We start from the raw sequence: 23,949 nt of genomic DNA, 5'->3' as shown, positions 1-23,949 counted from the left end.
CCAAATTAGCGTTCACAAACGTATTGCGCTCTTCAGACTACCGCGTGACAAACACATGTTTTCCTACGTGACCAAATGTTGACACGTAGCTGGAGACACAGGGCTAAAAGCGACAAGTGGCAGTCCACGTTGTCGACGGTCACACGAGGCGCGAAAGAGAGAGAGAGAGAGAGAGAGGAATTCATAATTTTGTGCTAGTCTGCCTTTTTACGATTATGTTGATACAAGATGACTTGGGCAGGATTTGTGATTGGTGTACAGAATGGCAGCTAACTCTAAATGTAGATAAATGTAAATTAATGCAGATGAATAGGAAAAAGAATCCCGTAATATTTGAATACTCCATTAGTTGTGTAGCGCTTGACACAGTCCCGTCGACTAAATATTTGGGCGTAACATTGCAGAGTGATATGAAGTGGGACAAGCATGTAATGGCAGTTGCGGGGATGGCGGATAGTCGTCTTCGGTTCATTGGTAGAATTCTGGGAAGATGTGGTTCATCTGTAAAGCAGACCGCTTATAAAACTCTAATACGACCTATTCTTGAGCACTGCTCGAGCGTTTGGGATCCCTATCGGGTCTCAGGTCGGATTGAGGGAGGACATAGAAGCAATCCAGAGACGCGCTGCTAGATTTGTTACTGGTAGGTCTGATCATAACGCGAGTGTTACGGAAATGCTTCAGGAACTCGGGTGGGAGTCTTTAGAGGAAAGGAGGCGTTCTTTTCGTGAATCGCTACTGGGGAAATTTAGAGAACCAGCACTTGAGGCTGACTGCAGTACAATTTTACTGCCGCCCACTTAAATTTCGCGGAAAGACCACAAAGATAATATAAGAGAGATTAGGGTTCGTACAGAGGCGTACAGGCAGTCATTTTCCCTCGTTCTGTTTTGGAGTGGAACAGGGAGAGAAGCTGCTTGTTGTGGTACGAGGTACCCTCCGCCACGCACCGTATGGTGGATTGCGGAGTATGTATGTAGATGTAGATGTTTATTTGGTACTTTATAACCGCTGTTTGCTGTATGGTCTGTGTAGCCGAAAGCCAAAATAAATAAAAGAAAAGAGAAAAACAGAGACACACCAGAGAGGCAACACGAATGGCATACAGTCACGGTGGGAAGTGACTCCGCAGTATTGACAAAAAATTAACGACTGTAGAAAAATACTCATGTCGAAGGTACAAGAAAGGTGCGAGTACCATTAATGACTAATAGCCACAGCACTGGGAGCATTTGAGCGTTCGATGAAGTGTCTCTTGTGACTGACTAAGATGGACCGACGCACTCAAGCAGGGTTCGCCTCCATGATACAGGTTAAAGAGAGCATGTCAATGGCAGACTCCAGAAACCATGATTTTGTTTGTGGGGGACATACCAAGACACACTTCCAACAGAGAGTAACAGGATTTAGTATTCAAGAACAGACAGTGCAAGCCAGAGATTGTTTTACTAAGATCACAAAGGCAGATTTCAAACAAAATAAATACTTATCATGAATGTATATTGTTAGTCTGGGGTGATCTGCAGTGAATGATATCTTAAGAAAACTTCACAAGCCAAGGTCGCTAAAGGAGATTTTATTGGGTGACCGGTTTCGACAGAGCTATGCTGTTGTCATCGGATTTCCTGCTTTAAAACTTTTAAACATATTGTCCATCAGTGTTGCAAGTCACTTCACATTGCATATCCATTTCCCATTACCATGAAAAACACTACACATCGGCACGTCAAATGTAAGTGTATTGTGTACAAACATAACTGTCTTGCGCCAGTTACAAGTTTCCATATTCACCACCAGCTGGCAACAACCACCATGTATGTCCACCAGGTGCTACTGTGTAGCGATCCTCAATGTATTGGGAAGTGCATATGCAGTGTGAAGCGACTTGCAACAGTGATGGACAATATCTCTTAAAAATTTTAAAGCATAATATCCGATGATGACACCGTACCTCTTTCTAAACCGCTCAAGCAATAAAATGCTGTTTAAGCAATTTGGCATGTGAAGTTTTCTTCAGTTATTAAAATAAATCTGCAGATCAATAAAAGGTTAATTGTCAATTAGATGGTAATAAACAGTGAAAAATAGAATATTATACTACAGACTTAATATTTAGTAGTAGTGCAGTTAATTTATAACTGCAGCAGTTTTACTGACAACATGACTCGTGGATGTGATGTGATTTATATGTATTTGACGATGCTGGTGCTGATTCCACATTTAACATTCGACGATGCCACTATGGCTGCAGCATATTAAGTCTGTTTTTATGAAACGGATCTGATGATGGTCATTAAAGACCGAAACCGGTAAGCTGTTAAACAAAAAAGATTGTGACCATAGACGTAAATTAAAGGAAACTTAAATTTATAACTGTTTTTGGAGTCAGAAGAAAAATTATTGAGAGCAAACTGAAAGCATGTGATGTGCTGAAGTCGTGAGACAATAAACTTGGATTCGGGGATACCTGTGGTTCAAATACCCGTTGCCCCCTCCAGGTTTACCTTTTTAGTGTTTTCCTAAATAACTTAAGACAAATGCCGAAATTCGTCGCTCTCTTTTCCAAATAAGATGTTTTGCACCTTTTCTAATGATCTCACCTTCAATGAGACGTTATATCATAAACTTCTGTCCTCTTTCGTTATATGTAACTGAAGTATCCTCAACGGATCAAAGATAACAAAATGAAGATGACGAATTGAGAACATTTTCATGCCTAAACTAGGAAATAGTTCTTTAACGATGGACGAATGTAAGGAAACTTAATCCAAAGAAACTAGTAGGATGTTTCTAAGTCAGTACAAAGAATGTAGTTATACTGTACGGTCCAAAACGATTACAAAATCGAAAAGAAAAATAAATTCACGATTTGTATCGTTAACGGGAAGTCATGAGTGGTCACTGCTGTTTGCTTTAGCAAAATAAAGGTGTCACTGTGTTCTTCGAAAAATGATTCTGCCGATCAGTTTCTTCATTAAAGAAATACTTTTCCATGATCCGTTACAAAACTTTAAAAAATTAGTTTTATTCCGGAAAAAGGCAATGACAGTTATCGTCATCTGCACTCAGGAAAATAGTTCTTTACAACAACACGTAAAAACTAGTATCTATTGATAATATTTCATTAGACAGTCCTAACAAAACCAATAATACAACTGGCAGTTGCATTACATTTTTTACGACTTAAATAAACATCCAAAAATACTTCGTACTTGTTATAATGACTGTTGTGTGACCATCTAAAGATACTTATGTAAGAATGTAAACATGCCATATTTCCAAGGTTACAAACTAGAGCTGTTACTTTCCTGTACACCTCCAAAACTGAATCATTCGATGAATGAATGTTGTGTGACTAGGGGCTCCCATCGGGTACACCGTTCGCCGGGTGCAAGTCTTTCGATTCGACGCCACTTTGGCGATTTGTGCGTCGACAGGGATGATAGACGATGATTAGGACAACACAACACCTTGTGCCTGATCGGAGAAAAATCTCCAACCCAGCTGGGAATGGAACCCAGGACCTCAGGATTGTCATTCTGTCGCGCTGACCACTAAGCTAGCGGGGGCGGACAACCATTCGATAAACTGCATACAGAAGTCATGACCAAATCAATTACAGTTTTAGGTACACGCATTACTACTAGCAACGATGCTACTTCACAGTAAAAGAATCCTCAGCATAGTAATGTGCAATGAAGCCATCGGTAATATTCTGCATACGTCGATTTATACTTTTCTGTTACTTGCCGTTCAAGGTGCGTTTAGATGCATCGAAATTTTTATTTCCATTATCACCTTGTAACAACAACAACTGTACATATGATAAATTTTTTTCTTTCTGAATGTTGATAAATTAATGTAAGCAATGTTTTGAATTTCTTTTTATTTTCGTGTTATGTTAAAGAAACTATAAGCAAATTTCGAAATGAATATTATTATTATGTTAGATTTCAAGTAATGTGGTAATCAAAGGGAAGTTTATTTAATGTTGAAACTCTTGGAAGATGTGAAAATTGTATTTTATATGCCTGGTCCATATGTAGGAAAGGTATTAATATATGTTGAGTAGAAAACCTGTGGTGAATACCCTACCTGTAGGGGAGCGGGAAAAGGTGGAGGCAGGCGAGCGCGGGAAAACGCACACTGGCGCGGTTTGGCACAACGGGCTCAGTATAACAGTCGGAGTTGGGCATCGGTCAGAGGAACACGTACTGTATCGAGGAGGCTATCCAGGAAAAGAGGATTACATTGAGCCTCGGATGTGCCGATCCCGACGACTACATGGCATGGCTATATTCTTAGGCACAAAATTGGAAAGATTACGACGCTAAGAAGAAGGAAAGTGCCGATGCAGTGAGAGCCTTAGCCGTGCTTGTATGTGTGCTGTGCTTCTCGCTATCTCGCTGCCTGCCATCCGCCGCACCGACTTGCACAGGTCAAACATTTAATTCATCTTTAGAATTGTATCTGTGTGGACCAGTGTCGAAAATGTTTCTAACTGTTCAATAATAATGTGACTTTTACCAGAATTGCCCTAACAATTAATCATCCTTATCACTGACCTAGACAGGGTCCTTACCTCATATTGTGCAACCCGAGTATCCCGAACTGAAAGTTTAAAGTTAGTGTTAATGAGAATTATCAGCAGACAAATCTATGCTATAAAGAAGTTTAAAGTTCTGTGTGTTAATGCAAATCTTAGTAAAGAACAATAGTTTGATTAAATTGGAAGATAATTTTTTGAATTGAGCTAGCAATGACACTTAATTAATTTGAGACAGAAAGAATGATAGTTAAATAATCCAGAAGTGAGACAAAAGAGTAGTAATCCATAGGTTAATAATTCTGAGTGTTAATTTACCTTCAGTACTTAATAGTTTCAGTATAACGACCATAACAGTTTCAGGGCCTCCCCTTCTCTTGTCCATTCTTTCAAACCTTGAAGTGTACTGATCAGATTTGACCAGCAAAGTTAAGTTCCATATTAAACTTAAGTGTATTAGTGTTTATCCATCCTTAATAGTGACATTGTATATGTACTTTCAAGATTGCTGATTCTAGGGTAATCTATGCCCGATTTCAGTCTGATCAATATACAAAATGCAGTTCGTAGTAATCATTGCAGTGTGGTGTTGTGTATTTATAGCTCGTCCAAATTAGTACATAAGGAGAAAACTTTAGTTCAGTGGATTTTTCCGGTTCCAAACTTTGCCATAAAACGCAACATTACTACGTGTTATTATGCTTGTACATGCACCCACTTGTACAAGGAAAAACTCACTCAATGCCTAATTAGGCTGGCGACCGAATTATTAATCATTGGTAGTATCTACTGTGTGTACTTCTTGTCCATGCGAACGAGTAATTATACTTTACATTTGCTTGACGCATCACTGTAGTTACTGACTGGACATAAGTCCGAATTGCTTCCAATTAGGTACACGCGGTCAACTTATGTACTAAAATCCTTGTTTATAAGGTGAAGCCCGTGAACTTATTACAGTACAGGCTTTAAAGAGCTAACGTACGCCCGAGCGGGCAGTAGCGTTACAACCTCATATGAAACAACCTGATAAATTCGCAGCTTACAAGAGGACTTCAAAAGTTAAGTTATACATCATTATGGCGGCCCAAGTAACTTTTACTGAATGCTTCATTTTACTTCAAAGTGACACAGATACATGACACACTCTGTAAACAACGGTCGGAACACCCTACCTATCATTCTGTTCCTCGAAGGTATAAATCCTCTCCTTAGTCTCATAGCCAGCCGAGTACCATTGTTTGAAGGTCTTCATCATTTGAAAATGTCTATACCTCAAATGTTTCTCCAGGTTTTTCTTTTTTTAAAAAAAAATCTTTATTCTAGCACAATACAATAATTATACATCATAACCGACTACTTAATTTAATTAGTGGGCATTGTAATTAACATATTAACAGTTGCAGCTACATACACTATGTGATCAAAAGTATCCGGACAACCCAAAATCATACATTTTTCATATTAGGTGCGTTGTACTGCCACCTACTGCCAGGTACTCCGTATTAGCTACCTCAGTAGTCATTAGACATCGTGAGAGAGTAGAATGGGGCACTCCGCGGAACTCACGGACTTCGAACTTGGTCAGGTGGTAGGGTGTTACTATGTCATCCGTCTGAACGCGAGGTTTCCACATTCCTAAACATCCCTAGTTCCACTGTTTCCGATGAGATAGTGAAGTGGAAACGTGAAGGAACACGTACAGCACAAAAGCGTACAGGCCGACCTATTCTGTTGACTGACAGAGACCGTCGACAGTTGAAGAGGATCGTAATGTGTAATAGGCAGACATCTATCCAGACCATCACACAGGAATTCTAAAATGGATCAGGATCCACCGCAAGTACTACGACAATTAGGCGGGAGGTGAGATAACTTGGATTTCATGGTCGAGCGACTGCTCATAAACCACACATCACGCCGGTAAATGCCAAACGACGCCTCGCTAGGTGTAAGGAGCGTAAACATTGGACGGTTTTCCAGTGGAAAAACATTGTGTGGAGTGATGAATCACAGTACACAAAGTGGTTATCCGATGGCTGGGTGTGGGTATGGCGAATTCCCAGTGAACGTCATCTGCCAGCGTGTGTAATGACAACAGTAAAATTCGGAGGCGGTTGTTATGGTGTGGTCGTGTTATCCGTGGAGGGGGCTTGCACCCTTTGTTGTTTTGCGTGGCACTGTCACAGCACAGGCCTACACTGATGTCTCAAGCACCTTCTTGCTTCCCACTCTTGAAGAGTATCCGGGGATGGCGATTGCATCTTTCAAAACGATCGAGCACCTGTTCATAATGCACGGCTTGTGGCGGAGTGGTTACACGACTGTAACTTTCCTGTAATGGATTGTCCTGGACAGAGTCCTGGCCTGAATCCTATAGAAAACCTTTGGGATATTTTGGAACGCCGAATTCGTGCCACGCCTCCCTGACCGACGTCGATACCTCTCCTCAGTGCAGCACTCCGTGAAGAATGGGCTGCCATTACCCTTGAAACCTTCCAGCACTTGATTTAACGTATGACGACTAGAGTGCAAGCTGTCATCAAGGCGGATCTCGACCGTAATGGCAATCGGCTATTCCGTGCCCGGCAACTGGCCACGTGCATTTCAGTCTTAGTCTGTTCTTTTCATTCAGCGACCATTATGTTCCCTTATAAACTCCCCCAAGTTCTTTTGTGATACCTCGTTTGCCAAGGTGCTGAGTATCTTAAAGGTGTCGTTACGTCTTAGTAAGGAAAAGGCGTCACGGTTGGGTAGATGTTGACGTAATCCGGTTGCCACGTCATTGTATATCGGGCACTCATAGATAACGTGATGTGGAGTGCCTTCTTCAGCGCCGCAGTCACACGCGGGAGTTGCCCGTTTCCCGAAACGACATAAACATGTCGGGCATGGTCCATGTCCTGTAAGGAAGTACAGCATACCCCTATTCAGCTTAAAATAATCTAACTGTAACCTTTCCCTAACGTCAGGCAACAGTTGAAAAACCATCCGCCCCGTTTCCTCATTTTCCCACGACTCTTGCCATAATTCCCTTTTTTTCTGATAGCAAATTTTTCACCCACCCGTACCCCCATAATCTCCCTAGTCTTTTCAATTTTCCCTTTGGTTACCCAATACCATGCTGCCTGTTCGCGGATTCTAATGTCTAGTGGACATAGCCTCACTAAAACCAGTAAAGCCCTCACAGCAGTTGTGTTGCCGAGAAGATTAAGGGGAGCCGGAGGTGGTCAAATCCAAAAAATTACGATTTTTTTTTGCTACCGAAAATTAATTGGAACATTCCTCTTTAATGTAAACTTTGAATTATTGTTCTACTCGCCCTAGAAGTGGAGTTATTACCATTTTCCCCCACGCCTGCAGAGGAAATGGGCGGCCGTTGAATGCATCTAACACCCTCTCATGACTTCCTGGTGAACTGCTTGGGATTTTCTCGGCCGGTTACGCATACAGCGCCTTATGTTACGCGTACAACGAGTGTGCAAGGGTTGGCTACATTGTTTTCTGTGGCAAATGAAGCGCTAAGAGCGCGGAACATCGTCTCTTTGCTGTTTACCGTTTCGAATTAGTTCAGTGTTGCGCCTGTTGTTGGTAGTATTATACTTCTTGTGTAAAGCGTTGTTCTGGTTACGATGCCACGTTTTAGTAACCGTGTATATAAGAAGAGGAAGAACGTAGGGAAAAGAAAATTAACACTAATACCAAGTTGCGATACTACAATTACTGAAACAGTGCGTTCTTCTGCTAAGCAACACATGGCCGGCCATAGCCCTGTGACATCTTCTAGCAAATACTACCTTGGGGATGGTGACTCCAAAGGTTTCAAGACTATAGAGGAACTGAAACCATATGCAAATGAATTTGTAGTTGAAATGCATTGGGCATGTGCAAAAGCGTATGGGTGCACGGCTTCGAAGGCTCAAACAAACTTTGGGTTCAAGTAAACTCAGTGATGGAAAGACAATAGGAGGGAGAGGCAGGCTTACTGATGAGGTAATTGAACATCTACAGAGATACTATGGGTATGCTATAAGGCAAAATACTAGTAATGTTAGTGACATGCGAAAAGCAGTGTGGGAATTGTTCCTTCATACTGCTTCTTCCAATGAATACCCTCAACACAGCCTGTTCCCGAAAGATTCCTGGTGCAAATATAATGCAAAAAAGGACTATGATCACAAACATGGTTTGCCAGCAGCTGTGATAAATGCAATAAAACCAATTTTTCATGACTTAGCACAGCCAGAATTGTTACACAAATGTCTACACGGAAAGACGTAGAGTCATAATGAGAGCGTAAACAATTTGATTTGGAAAGTGATTCCTAAAAGGGTGTTTGTAAGCATAAAAATACTGCACTTTGGCATTTATGATGGAATAGCAACATACAACCAAGGGAACAGTGTGAAGTGTCAAGTTCTGAAGGCATTAGGATTTACAGCTGGGATGAACACTGTACGAGCACTAAGAAATATTGACAGATAAAGGATAAGAGGAGCAGAAAGAAGAGAAAGGCATATGAAGTATGATGGAACAACAGGCCAGAAAAGAAGACAGAAGAGGAAGCTTTTAGAGGATGAAGAAGAAGAACCTGATAATCCATCCTATAGTGCAGGAATGTATTGAGAAACTTTGATAGCCATTTCCCGTAAATTAGAATTTTTCGAATATAAGGAACATTTTCTCAAAATCCACTCAAGCTAGAGAGATGAAATTTTTATACAGCACTCCTAGTGGTCAAACTTACATTGTAACACAGCCATTTGGCTATATGTTCAGTAGTTTCATTTCAGTTTAATTATAAAGCAATTATTTGTAAAAAAAATTTGGGTCATTAATAAAAAAAATAATTGGAAGGAAACTAGAAAAGATACTCCAAAATCCCTCTGTCATAACTGCAGTACTAAACCACTCTATATGTAAAAAAATTCAAATTTTTCTATTTGGTAGTTTATTCATAAATGTTCCTCAAACTTAGTGATTTTAACATGGGCAGCATAGGCACCTCCGGCTCCCCTTAAAATCATATGGTGCAAGTCCTCAACATCACGATCATCACCACCCATGTCTGTGCACCTTGGGAACACTGTTCGCAGTATATCGCTGCGGCTTGTTGTCAACGGCCTTGCCGCAGTGGTAACGCCGGTTGCCGTCAGATCACCGAAGTTAAGCACTGTCGGGCTGGGGTAGCACCTGGATGCGTGATCATCCCGTCTGCCGAGTGAGGTGGGCAAACTGGGTGCACTCAACCCTTGTAGGCCAAACTGAGGAGCTACTTGATTAAGAAGTAGCGGCTCCTGACTCATAGACTGACACACGGCTGGGAGAGTGGTGTGCTGACCACATGCCCCTCCATACCCGCATCTAGTGACGCCTGTGGTCTGAGGATGACAAGGCGGCCGGTCGGTACCGTTAGGTCTTCATGGCCTGTTCGGGGGGATTCTTTTTAGTTTTTTTGTGGTGACGTTGCACTTGGTGGACGTACTACCAGAATTTCACGGTAAATCTGTGTACAGTTTTGACGTTTTGACCTCAGTAGTCGTAATGTCGTAATGTCCCGAGTACTTCAACTGCCGCGCCATATATGTCACACACTGTGACGCATCTGTCTGTCATCAGTATCGTAGCAGCACTGCCTCTGCAGGAAGCCGAATCAAGAACAGCTGTCAACATGAGTAACTTAGAAGCAGATATGCTCGCAGTTGTGAAGCAACTTAAATCGCTTAATAAAAGCAAGTTTTCCGGTCCAGATTGCATTAGGTACTTTTCAGAGTATTCTGATGCAATAGCTCCACACTGAACAATCATATACAATGGCTCGCTCGACGAAGGATCCGTATCCAAAGACTGTTAAGTTGCACAGGTCACACCGATATTTAAGAAAGGTCATAGGAGTAATCCACTAAATTACAGGCCCTTGACATTAAAGTCGATATGCAATAGGATTCAGGAACATATGTTGTCTTCGACCATCATGAACTCAGAGAACGGTGTATCGACACACAGTCAACACGAATTTAGAAAACATCGTTCTTCTGAAACACAACTAGCTCTTTAGTCACACAACGTGTTACTGCAGTCGACAAGGTGTTTCAAATTGATTCTGTATTTTTAGATTACCAGAAGGCTTTCGACATCACGCCTCACAAGCGGCTCGTAATCATATTGCGTGCTTATTGAATTTCGTCTCAGTTATGCGACTGGATTCGTGATTTTCTGTCAGATAGGTTTCAATTCGTAATAACTTCCGGAAAGGAATCGAGTAAAACGGAAGTGATTCTGCTGTTCCTTGCCTATATAAACGATTTAGAAGACAATCTGAGAAGCAATAATAGGTTGTTGTTTGGCGATGACGCTGTCGCTTACCGTATAGTACAATCATCAGAATGTCAAAACAAATCGCACAACGATTTAGATATCTGTATGGTGCAAAAATTCGCAGTTGACCCTAAATAATGAAAAGTCTGAGGTCATCCGCTTGTGTCCTATAAAGAATCCGTTAAACTTCGGTTGCACGACAAATCAATCAAATCTAAAGACCGTAAAATCAATTAAATACTTAATAACTACAATGACGAAGAGCTCAGATAGGAAAGAACACGTAGAAAATTTTGTGGAGAAGGCGTTTTATTGACAGAACGCTTAGAAGATGCAACAGATCTACAAAGTAGACTACCTACACTACGATTGTCCGTTCTTTTTTTGAGTACTGATGAACGTGCACGTGATGTGATTTATATGTATTTGACGATGCTGGTGCTGATTCCGCATTTAACATTTGATGATTCCACTATGGCTGCAGTACATCAGGACTTTCTTTTTATGAAACAGATCTGACGATGGTCATTAAAGACCGAAACCGGTAATCTGTTAAACAAAAAAGATTGTGACCATAGACGTAAATTAAAGGAAACTTACCAGATATGTTTAACGGAGTACATCGAGATAGCTCAAAGAAGGGCAGCACGTTTTGTATTATAGCGAAATAGGATGGAGAGTGTCACAGAAATTATACAGGATTTGGGGCGGACAAAATTAAAACAAAGGCGTTTCTCTTTGCGGCGGGATCCTCTCACGAAATTTCAATCAGCGACTTTCTCCACCGAATGCGAAAATGTTTTGTCGACGCCGACCTACATAGGGAGAGACGATCAGCATAATAAAAATAGGGAAATCAGCGCTCGCACGGAAAGATACAAATGTTCGGTTTTTTTTCCGGGCGCTGTTCGAGAGTGGAATAATACGGAATTATTCTGAAGGTGGTTCGATGAACCTTCTGCCAGGCACTTAAATGTGATTTGCAGAGTATCCACGTAGATGCAGATCTAGATGTAGAAGGAGTAAAACTGGATGCTAAATAAAGCATAACAGAACTGTAGACTGTTGTTAAGTCCTGCTTCAGATGAATGCTGCAGGGCCTTAGGTTGACTGATACCAAAATCAAAATAAAGCTCACTCACTTTTGATAACCAAAAGAGACGAGAGATCGCTAGATCGGGAAGAAAGAAGATATTCTGAACAGGTTACCTATGATTCTAAACGAACGAAATGAATAAATCAAACTATCTGTTCTCATTCAATTTTAGATTATAGACGATGTTATGCGGCGTGATGAAAACTGCGTGGGAAGGAAGAAAAAAAGATATTTATGCAGTGCACTGTTTTTATTCGTGGTTGTAACCATCTGTTACCCACATGAAACGCAATTTATAAATTTTCAAGAAATTTTTACTAATTTGTGTCACTGAAACACTGGTTGCTTAATTTAATTCTTTGTTTCACGATAAATTTCGTGTCGTTCCGCAGATGAATTTGCTATCTACTTTGCTTTTTAATTAGCATAGTAAAGAGGAACACACGGTCCAGTCACATTTATGTGAATCGCCCGGGTTAGCCGCGCGGTCTGAGGCGCCTTTTCACGGTCCGTGCGTCTCCACCTGTCGGAGTTTCGAGTCCTCCCTCAGGCATGGGTGTGTATGTTATCCATAGTATAAGTTAGTTTAAGTTACATTAAGTAGTGTGTAGGCTTAGGGACTGATGACCTCAGCAGTTTGGTCCCATAAGACATTACCACAAATTTTCATTAATGTAACCAACGCCTGAGTTCGATGTCAACGTGCAACGGCAAAAATAATGCTTCAAATGGCTCTGAGCACTATGGGACTTAACTTCTAAGGTCATCAGTCCCCTAGAACTTAGAACTACTTACACCTAACTAACCTAAGGACATCACACATATCCATGCCCGAGGCAGGATTCGAACCTGCGACCGTAGCGGTCGCGCGGTTCCAGACTGTAGCGCCTAGAACCGCTCGGCCACTACGGCCGGCTCGTGCAACGGCAGATAGCAGCATTAGCATTAGGAGGTATATAAAGCGTGTCAAATGGGGGGGGGGGGGCAGCGGGCGGGAATATGGATAACAGTGCAGTCGTTGTAATGCGGAAACAGACCGATTTAACTGACGTCCAGGAAGGTATGATCAGTAAGGCATAGTCATTCGCTTTTGGGACAAGGGTGGAACATTTTCGAGACGGCTATGTTCGTAAACCATCTGCGTGCTGCTGGAGTTAAAAGCCGGCCGGAGTGGCCGAGCGGTTAAAGGCGCTACAGTCTGGAACCGCACGACCGCTACGGTCGCAGGTTCGAATCCTGCCTCGGGCATGGATGTGTGTGATGTCCTTAGGTTAGTTAGGTTTAAGTAGTTCTAAGTTCTAGGGGACTTATGACCATAGCAGTTGAGTCCCGTATTGCTCAGAGCCATTTGAACCATTTGAGCCTGGAGTTAAATAATACCTTGCATGGCAAAATGGCGCTACACAAAACCGACGCCGAGGCAATGGTGGTGCGCCACAGGCCATAGACGACAGCTGTGAGCAACAGCTGCAGAGATGTCTACGGGCGAATAGACGTGCTACTGTCGAACACCTGATCGCCCAGATGAACCAAGTCTCCTCAACGTCCCGCAGCAAGGACCTGGTTCATGCACCCATGCTGGCCCCCGTTCATTGGCGACGACGGCGGGAATTTGCTCTCCAATACCGCAATTAGATGACCGTTGAGTGGCGATGGGTGGCTTTTTCAGAAGAATCATATTTTACGCTTCATTGGACAGCTGGTTCTTGGCGTGAAACATCTGTAGGCAAACACCTGCATGCGTTATGGTCGGGCGAATGTTTTTGTGCCATTCCCTGCATTTTGTCGTCATTCTTGACAATTTTAAAATTTGTGGTAAGGTCTTATGGGACCAAACTGCTGAGGTCCTCGGTCCCTAAGCTTACACACTACTGAATCTAATCTAAACTAACTTTCGCTAAGGACGACACACATACCCTTCCCCCAGGGAGGACTCGAGCCTCCGACAAGAAGAGCTGCGCAGACCGTGGAAAGACGCCTTAGACTGCGCAGCTTCCCCGAGCGGCTCGTCATTCTCCAAGGCACAATGGATCAACACAAGTATGCGTCTGTCCTTGGGGATCATGTCCACCCCTACATGCAGTCCGTTTTTCTTCGGCCCGATGCCATCTACCAGCAGCATAGTTCTATGTGTCACACAGCTAGGAGTGTATTTGTGTGGTTCGAAGAGTATCAGGATGAGTTTACTCTACTCCCCGGGGGCCCAAATTCCATGGTTTCCAAACCCAATCGCCGGCCTTTGTGGCCGAGCGGTTCTAGGCACTTCAGTCCGGAACCGAGCTTTTTGCGGTCGCAGGTTCAAATCCTGCCTCGGGCATGGATGTGTGTCATGTCCTTAGGTTAGTTAGGTTTAAGTAGTCCTAAGTCTAGGAGACTGATGACCTCAGATGTTAAGTCCCATAGTGCTCAGAGCCATTTGAACCATTCAACCCAGTCGAGAATCAATGGGACCACCCCGATCGGGCTGTTCATGCCATGGATCCACAACAGAGAAACCTAACGCAGCTGGCCAGGGCACTGGAATTATTATGGCACCAAATACCTGTCGGTACCTTCCAAACCTCGTTGACTCTCTTCCTGCATGTCTCGCAGCGATTGGTCTCCAAAAGGTGGTTATTTTGACGGATGATCACATTAGTGTGACAGTACAGTGTATTTGTAGGGCTATATAATGATTATTGTACATTTACCACGTAATAGTAAAATTTTGTTCTTGTAAACAGACATGGGATCAACAATTGGACAGAATTTGAAGAGATTGAAACCAGCTTTAAAAACAATCGAAAACTGTTCCTGCAAAGAAAAAAAAGTAACTTCATATTCCAAAAAAAAAGACATATCAAACGACTCTACTCACGTAGATATGCAGAGTAACGCAGTTTTTGCAATTGCAAGGAAAGCCTTTCGTTACGTATAAAAGGAAATGTTTCTTTCACCTTGCATCCGACGACAGAGCAAGACTTTTGTAATAGAAAATTCTCTCCGTATAGCTCGCGAAAGCTCTCCTCAAACACGACTGCCTCTTTTCTTTTCACTCTGCTTTTTTCTTCGGTTACAGTTTCTCTTACTTTCTGTGGGTGAAATTCGCTACGCCCTGAGAGGAATATATGCCTTCACATTTCGTCACAGCATCTGTTCTGCTCTTAAAACTGGACAGCTGCCACAGAAGGCGTGGGTATTGATCTTATAACTCGAGGCAACAGAGTGGTAACTGTGACAGAAAGGGTCAAACGTAGACCAGAAAAATGCAATATCTCTCTCACCGCCGTGAGGCAGCAGCGCGGTAACCTAACTATGAGATACACCGTGGGGAGTAAAGAGTAAATATTGGTAGAAAAATAAAGAAATGTGTAGCGGTTTAGGGTTGTACGTGCATACCACGTGATATGAACAACGTAACACAGAAGTCAGTCGGCACGTGCATACCACATGGCATGAACAACGTAGCACAGAAGTCAGTCGGCCTGATGAGCGATATATATAATATTGTAACATAATGAGTTAATTACTTTGAATAATTTACTGTGTTTTACTTGATTTCCCGTTTATTCCCGGTAATATATTTACCTCTACTTCACATAAGACTGGAAACGAAAAGAAAGGAATTAGAATTAATCTACTGATTTGCAGCCCCATCTTACAGACATATATTAGCAATAGGATTTTCGCTCGGGAAGATGTAACAGCTCTTTTTCCCTGCGAGCTATTCGAGAGTGGAACTGTCCAGAAATAGTCTGAAAGTGGTCCCACGAACCGTCTGCTAAATATTTAAGTGTGAATTAGAGTGATGATGTAGATATAGATAAATGCTTTAGTCTGAGAATAAACTTAATTCATTTAGGCCGGCCGGGGTGGCCGAGCGGTTCTAGGCGCTACAGTCTGAAACCGCGCGACCGATACGGTCGCAGGTTCGAATCTTACCTCGGGCATGGATGTGTGTGATGTTCTTAGGTTAGTTCGGTTTAAGTAGTTCTAAGTTCTAGGGGACTGATGACCTTATAATTATAATTATTAAAGGATTTTTAACGCTACATCTATGATAATTCGTATTTGACTTATCGGTTAGAAATTTAAAAAAATACACGATTCAGTGTTTTTGGAAATTGAACCTCTAAGGGAATGCAATAGAGGATGAGAATTTGTAACAATATATTTCGTTACATTAAAAAAATTTAAGCTAAATTTATAAAAATTGGTATTTCCTTTCTCGGTTATATAGAAAGAAATATTTGTTAGGGCATGAAATTTGTTATTTAAATTATCTCCACAAGAACGTTAAGGATTGATTAACAAAAACTTTGGACCGCAGCTACCAGAACCGCTTTTTGCTCAAAAGTACTTTGGGAAAAGACCATGATTATTTGCCCCTAAATAGCGTGGGAAGCTTAGACGGTATACCAGCTGGTGAGGAACACAAAAATTCGATTAAATCCAAAAAAATCTCTGTGGGCCATACAGTGTTCTCGAGCGAAGCAACGGGCGTTAAGCAAGTCTTAGTATAACACAGACCACACTCTTAGCGGTGGTAGCGGTGTCCACCTCCATATACGTACATTTCTCCTATATCCGAAGGTACACATGTTCTTAATTTGGGTTGAAATTTGTCCAGGTGTTCCAGAGGCGTATCTGTATGCCACTCTCTTCCTTTCTGTACTCTCGTCCCTACACCTACAAGTGTCTTAGTTCTTCATTCTTTCTTTTTAAAGATAGTAAGTGAAAAGTTCACCACGTCTGACTGAATTTGCTCCAAGCGTTGCAGAGCTATGCTCTACGTTTCTCCCCTTCCTGCTGGGAAGATACGGCTAATTGGGTTGGGTAATATTTTTTTCTTGTTCGTTTCCCTTTGCATCCATTACTCTGTACATACAGCTTAGATAATTTATAATATTGTTTTGCTTTGATTTATAATACGTACTGTAACTATATTTTGCTGTATTTATATTGTCACGTGAATCCTTTTTCAACTGAATATGCAAAAATATCAATGCATGATTTTCTTTGCAATGCTTTTGTACAGTGCATCATGTGAAGATAAACGTGATATGCGGCACTGTTGTACGAACTTTGATGCGAGAGCAATACCGATAGTGGCAGTCGGATAATGACAGATATTTGTGTGCAGTGTAGTGCTGTGGGCGAGCGTGTGTTGTGTAGTCGTGCTAAACATATACAGATGAAAATTTATGCGTGTGTTCTTCTTTCTCGGTCACGTTTTAAATTCAGTTTCGACGTGGATGTTACCAAACAAAATGTTACACTATGTGAATACTGAGTGCCTCGTATAGTACTCTAAACAGCAGTGACAATATACACGCGAATGGACAGCGATTTCCATTAAAACCGAACTGTTTTGCAGCTAACCGAGCTGTGCAAAATAATGTACTTTGAAAAATACCTGTTTCGTTTGCAACTTAATGAACTACCACGCTCGTCAAAACATTAACAGTCTTCGTGTAGACTTTTAAACTATTTGTGACCTGTGGTATTGTTTTTGCCGGGACGATGAATTCTCGATCGTGGCCTCTATGTAAAAACAAATAATGAACGGACTGTGATTTCGGGATCGCGAGTCAAAGTTAATATTATACTGTTTTAAAACTGTGTACGGGACATAGATAACGGATCGCGTGTGTAAGAGGCGTTGTTGTCACGAACATACGAAACTGGACCTACACTACAACAGTTACGTCCAACTTGCTTGTGACAAAAGGAATGCTGCTGAGGATTACCTTATCCTCTAGAGAACCATACACTAAGCAGGAGGATGAATGTGTCCATGGCATTTTCATTACTGATGGAGCTACAATTACTCCATCGCCAACATTAACGAGCTGCCACTGTTGTCACAACGCAACGTCTACAAAAAGATATGCCATCCGCTATCCTCCCGTGAAGACATAAAGCATTTCATGAAGTGTCAAATGTAATTTCTTTTTCTTTGATAATGAATTTTTCTTAATATTTGATTTTCTTAAATAAATGTAGTTTCTGTAAAAAGGAATCGCAGTCGGTGTTTACATTCTTAAGTACACCCTTAACCGTAGTTACTACTGTTTGCCTTCTCTGTCTTATCATTTATTTTATTGCAGTTGTTATTGCATATTTTTTACGTATTCTTTTGGAAGCGTGTGTTTTTAGGAATGTGAGCAGTGTTTTCACCAGGTGTATTTATGTGTTTTGTTGGGATATGTGATATCACGCGTAAGTTGTGAAGTCCGCTTTTACATCATGAGCCGACCGTCACAGTTAGGCGGCTCGTTCCCTATTGATGCAAGGCAAGGTATAGGTGAGAATTTGGAATCGAATAGGTGTCACCTATGTAAACTGTATTTACATTCAATAAGACGTCATATTATGGCATTATGGCATACTGATGGCCAGGTACGAGTTTATTTGGCTCTTACAGCTCTAACTTAACAAAATTACAGCCATTTCCTTAATTATTTATGAATTTATTTGCGGAATATTTCGAGTTTTATGATCTTTTGGTGTTTGTTACCAAACTATGCAGCGGTTACTTTCTTTAATTTTGGAAGCAAGACGAGTTGTTTTATGTTTAAATAGCCAAAATTCATGGTCAAAATGGTGCAAAGTAGATCTCTGAGAAGCTTTTCCGTCACTCTACCGTGACTTCGCTCCTACGGGTTAAACCTCATCAGGCTGCGACGTAACTGTCCAGAGACACCAATACCCCTTCACTACCGTATCTCATCCATTGGAAGAGATGTCTCTGTCTGACATTATTTTCTTTCCTGTCAGCAACTCGCGCACATAAGAAGTCTGATTCTAATTGTTCTGTGCGTTTCATAGATCTGCTTACTTGTCAGGACTTTCACACCCTCACTATCGCAGAATATTTACCTTGGTAGTAAGGCACATAAACAAAAAGTTTGGTTGATATTTCTACTTGCTTTCCAGAGCCATGTTTACATGTCACAATGTTTGCTGTCGGAGAGGCTGCCCCTAACAGATGTTGGTTGGCCGTTACAACTTGGACGCTGTTTAGCATCAACGGAGGAGACTTCGGGACACCGTCTACTAATCCGCTAAATTTGTCAGTATAGTTTGTTGCAGCCTGTTTATTCCTCATATTTAAAAGTATACTCACATGAACCATGAACGTTGTCAAGGTGGGGTGGTCTGAGTGCCTCAACGTGACTGCTGGCCTTACACGTAGGCCAGCCGCATCGCAGAGGTAACTGCAGGGATGCCAAAGACAGAGATGTCGTTCCTCAACAGGGACAACAGCTTTTTCAGTAGCTGCGGGGCAAACAGTCTGGATAATTTTCTTGTCTGGCCTTCTAATGTTAGCCAACATGACCTTGCTGTGCTGGTACTGTGAAAGGCAGAAAGCAAGGGGCAATAACAGCAGTTACTTTTACCGAGGGCATGCAGTCCTTCTGTACTGTTTAAACGATACGGCGTCCTCTTAGTAAGACATTCCGGGGGTAAAATAGCCCCCAATTCGGATCTCCGGGCAGGGTCTACAAATGAGGATGTAGTCGTCAGGAAAAAACAACTGGCGTTCTATGGATCTGAGAGTTGAATGTTGGGTCCGTTAATCGGGTAGGGAGGTTACAGAATTAGAAAAGGGGAATGGACAGGCAGAAGTTACATATAAATGGAATTAATGGAGTTCCGTGGGAGGATGAAATGGATTTCTGGTCATGTGAGTGGAAGGTTATAAATAAAAAACCAACTGATGTAATGTAGGCGTAGGTCTAATAATAAAAAAGAACAAGAATGCCATTAAACTATCACGAACAGTGTAGTGAGTGAATGAGCGTAGGACAAAGGCAAAATTCACCACAGTGGTGCTGGTTCATATACCAAGTAGCTACCCAAATGATGAACTGATTGGAAGAATGTATGATGAGATACATGAAATTATTCAGCTAGTTAAGGGAGACAAAAATATAATTGTGATTCGGGGTTGGGGGACTGGATTTCGATAGTAAGAAAAGGAAGAGCAGGAAAAATAATAGGAGAAAATGGACTGCAGGAAAGGAATGAGAGAGGAAGGAGCTTGGCATAAATTTGCTCCGAGGAAAATTTAATCAGTCGTAACGATTTGAGAATAACATAAGGAAGCTGTATACGTGGAGGAGACCTAGAAACAAAGGAAAATTGCAGATTGACTACATAGGCAAAAATTTCAACGAGATTTAAAACTGTAAAACATGAACAGCGACATATGTGTCTCTGACCTAGCTTTATTGGTAATGAACTGTAAGTTAAAACTTAATAAATTTCAAAAAAGTGGGAAATTAAGGAGTTGGGATCTGGATAAGTTGAAAGAACCAAAGAATATTGAGAATTCCAGAGAGAATTTTATACAACGTTTGACAAAATGGGGAAGGGAATAAGTAGAAGACGAATTGGTAGTTTTGAGACACGAATTAGCAAAGGCAGAAGGAGATTGTAAAGTGAAAAGACGTGGTCTACTAGAAAGCCTTGCACATTATGTGGAGATATTGAATGTAATTAACGGAAGGAGAAAATATAACAATGCAGAGTCAGTACAGAAGACTAAAAATGAGGCTGGCAAAAAATGCTACGTAGGTGACTAAAATAGCTACAGAACTCATGGGAACCTGTAGGAACAGGTATAAGTAGGATAAAGATAAGCACCATCTACACAAGAGACCTTGAAAGAAAAGACAAACAACTGTATGAATAACAAGGACTCAGAAAAAGAATCTTTGAGATGGAAGGACTATAACGAGGGGCTCTACCAAGGAAATTAAACTGAAGAGAGTGTTATAGGAAGGGAAGAGAAAGTAGCTGAAGATAAGATGGAAGAATGGTATTTCGATAAGAGCTTGACAGAGCGCTCAACGTTCTAAGTCGAAACAGGGCCACTGGACTAGACGACATTCTCTTAGAATTTCTGAAATCCTTGGGAAACCATCCACAACGTAACTGTTACATGTGGTGTGCAAGGTGATTGAGGCAGGCGTAATTATTTGCGTAACAGTGGAAAAACTGATATAAACTGGCCTTACGGACGATAAGTTTGGGTTACAGAGAAATCTAGGTCCATTCGAGGAAATACTGACCCTCCGAATTATCTTAGAACCTTAGAGAAGATTGGATAAATAGTATCAGACTCACGTTCACAACCTTTGTATACTTATACAAATCTTTTCACAGTGGTGACTGGAACAATCTCTTCGAAATCCTCATGATAGCAGGGACAAAATACAAGTAGCGAAATTTTAAACACAGATTGAACAGAAACCACAATACAGTTATAAATGTCGACAAGTACGTTAGAGAAGCCACAGTTGAGAAAGGAGTGAGGCAGTGTTGTAGCCTATGCCGGACAACATTCGCCATGTACATTGAACAAGCAGTAAAGGTCACCAAAGAAAAATCCCGAGAAGGAATTATAGGTCAGGGAGAAGATATAAACTATGAGGTTTTACCGATAATATTGTAATTCTCTCAGAGTCAGCAGAAGTCTTTTAAGAGCAGTTGAACAGAATGGATAGTGTCTTCAAAGGAGGATATGAGATGAGCATCGACAAAAGTAAAACAAGTGTAATGGTACGTAGTCGAATCAAATCAAGTGGTACTGAGGGAAATAGGAAATGAGATACTAAAAGTAGTGCAAGAGTTCTGCAATTTCGGCAGTCAAAAACATTGTCGCAGAAGTGGAGAGGATATGAAATGCAGTCTGGCTAGAGCACCGAAAGCATTACTGACATAGAAGAATTTGTTAACATAAAAGAGAACGACGTTTTAGCCTGGCATTGAAGTTAAACGTTGATGATAATAGGCTCACACAAGAATAGAACAGAATATTGTGTAATATATTGCTGTAGAAGAATGCTGAGGGCTACATCTGTAGATCGCATATGTACAGAAAGTACGGTTTTGAGGGAGTCTTATACATTTATTCCTGAAAAATAGTGGCAAGTTCAGGTAAAGATGATGGAGATCGATAGCAATCACGATCATTTTCTCCACAGTAGATCAGAAACATCCAAAGTAGTGTGATCTGGTGACTGTGGTGGACCGGGGAGATGCGATGCTTAATCCTCGTGCTCACAAAACCTCTTGGACCATGCGAACTGTGTGGACAGAGGCTGTGTCGTCTTGGAACGCAGCATCACCGTTGGAGAGCAAGCCTTGTTCGATGGGATGGACGTGATCCACCAGAATGCCCACATAATCCTTGATAGTAATGCGAACTTTCAGGGTGACCACAAGGCCCAAAACATCACCGAACCCCTTCCATTTGTCACTCTTGGGACGTAAACTCAACCATAAGTTGGAAACAGTGTGGAACAAGACTTATCAGACGAAATTACTTTCCTCCATTTCTCCATACGTCAGGTTTTACGGCTTCGGCACCTTGTCCACCTGTTACGGGCATTTGTGTCTCTAATGTGTGGTTCTGGAATACAAGCTCGCCGCCCAATTCCATGCTTATGCGGCTCCCTTTGTGTTGTTTTGATATTCACAGGGTTCACGAGTGCGAAATCAGGTTGTGCAGTGATTTTTGCAGCTGTTGCCCTCTTATTTTATCTCACAATACCCTTTAATATCCGTCTGTTGTTGTGACTTAGCGGAAGATGTTTTCTCGCTCTCCCTGTATGCGGTATAAATCTCCGATATGACGCGTGCTTCCCGTCGGAGTTCGAGTCATACCTCGGGTATGGGCGTGTGTTGTCCCTACAGTAAGTTAGTTTAAGTTAGATTAAGTAGTGTATAAGCCTAGGGGCCGATGACCTCACCAGTTTGGTCCCATAGGAACTTACCACAAATTTCCTGTTTCCAATACGACGCGCCTTGAAACATCAAATTCTTCGACTAGCTTGTTACGGAAGTTGCCCACCATAAGAGCACCAACAATTTACCCACGTTCGAATTCACATAGCTTCGACATACATTGAGATGTCAAAAATAAGGGGATGCCTCCTGTTGTGACTGACAATTCGCAATATTTCACAAACCCAACTTTCATTGATGTAAGTTCACAAGGTTGATGGCTGACCAACAAACGAAAGGTAACAATAACAATGCCAGAAAAAAAATCCCCTAATTGAGGTAAACAATAGTTCACTTCTAATTTTCCACAAAAGGTTCGTAGTAACACTAGTAAGAGTACAATTCAGAGACGAAGACGTAAACTTCAGCGGTAGAAGTACACGAGGTCGGCATCCAGAGTGAACTGACCTTTGGGACTGGTTCTAGCCCCTAAATAGCTCTCTCCAACCAATCAGGTTTTGGCGTAGTGATAGTTCCTGCAGTCCGTGGCTCGAGCTCCCCCTGCAGGAAGTAGTGCTCGGAATGTCTGTTTCCTTTATCTTGTATGTAAATAGCCGGTGTTTACCATGGCGCTTTTGGTACGCCTTGGACTTAGACAACCTCGTCCTCTGTAGTGTACTATGGGTTGCCGGCTCTCAGGGGCTACCTTGGCTCTGGCATAACACCTCCTAATACCATGTCGGATCTCCTTTTGCCCGGCGTTGTACAGAAGCTCGATGTGTCACGGACTCAAGAAGTCGTTGAAAGTCCCGTGCAGAAATAACGAGCCATGCTGCCACTATAGCCGTCAATTGCGAATGTGTTGTCGATGCAGGATATAGTGCACGGACTGACTTCCCTATTACGTTCCATAAATATTCGATGTAATTTATTGTGGGTGCTCTGAGTGGCCAAATCATTAGCTCGAATTGTCCAAAATGCTCTTGAAATCATTCGGTACAATTATAGAAGGGCGATATGGTGCAATGCCATTCATAATAATTCTACATCTACATCGACATCTACATAGACACACGGCAAGCCACCGTCAGTGCGTGGCGCAGTGTACCCTGTACTACTACTGGTGACTTCCTTTCATGTTCCACTCGCAAATACAGTGAGGGAAAAACGACTGTTTCTATGTCTCCGTATGAGCCCTAATTTCTTGTATCTTATCTTAATGGTCCTTACGCGCATTGTACGAGTATGTTGGCGGCAATAGAACCGTTTGTCA

The 23,949-nt window shown here is 41.8% G+C and overlaps 1 protein-coding gene across 1 annotated transcript in view; it reads right to left on the bottom strand.

The window, feature by feature from the left end:
• Positions 1–23,949, bottom strand: part of LOC126175053 (serine/threonine-protein phosphatase rdgC) — a 1,927,531-nt gene that overhangs the window by 727,597 nt on the left and 1,175,985 nt on the right. The window lies entirely within an intron of this gene.

The sequence above is a fragment of the Schistocerca cancellata genome, chromosome 3, assembly GCF_023864275.1.
Source record: "Schistocerca cancellata isolate TAMUIC-IGC-003103 chromosome 3, iqSchCanc2.1, whole genome shotgun sequence".
Classification (NCBI taxonomy): Eukaryota; Metazoa; Arthropoda; class Insecta; order Orthoptera; family Acrididae; genus Schistocerca; species Schistocerca cancellata.
The sequence above is the reverse complement of the archived record's forward strand: the minus strand, read 5'-3'. Positions and strand labels throughout refer to the sequence as shown.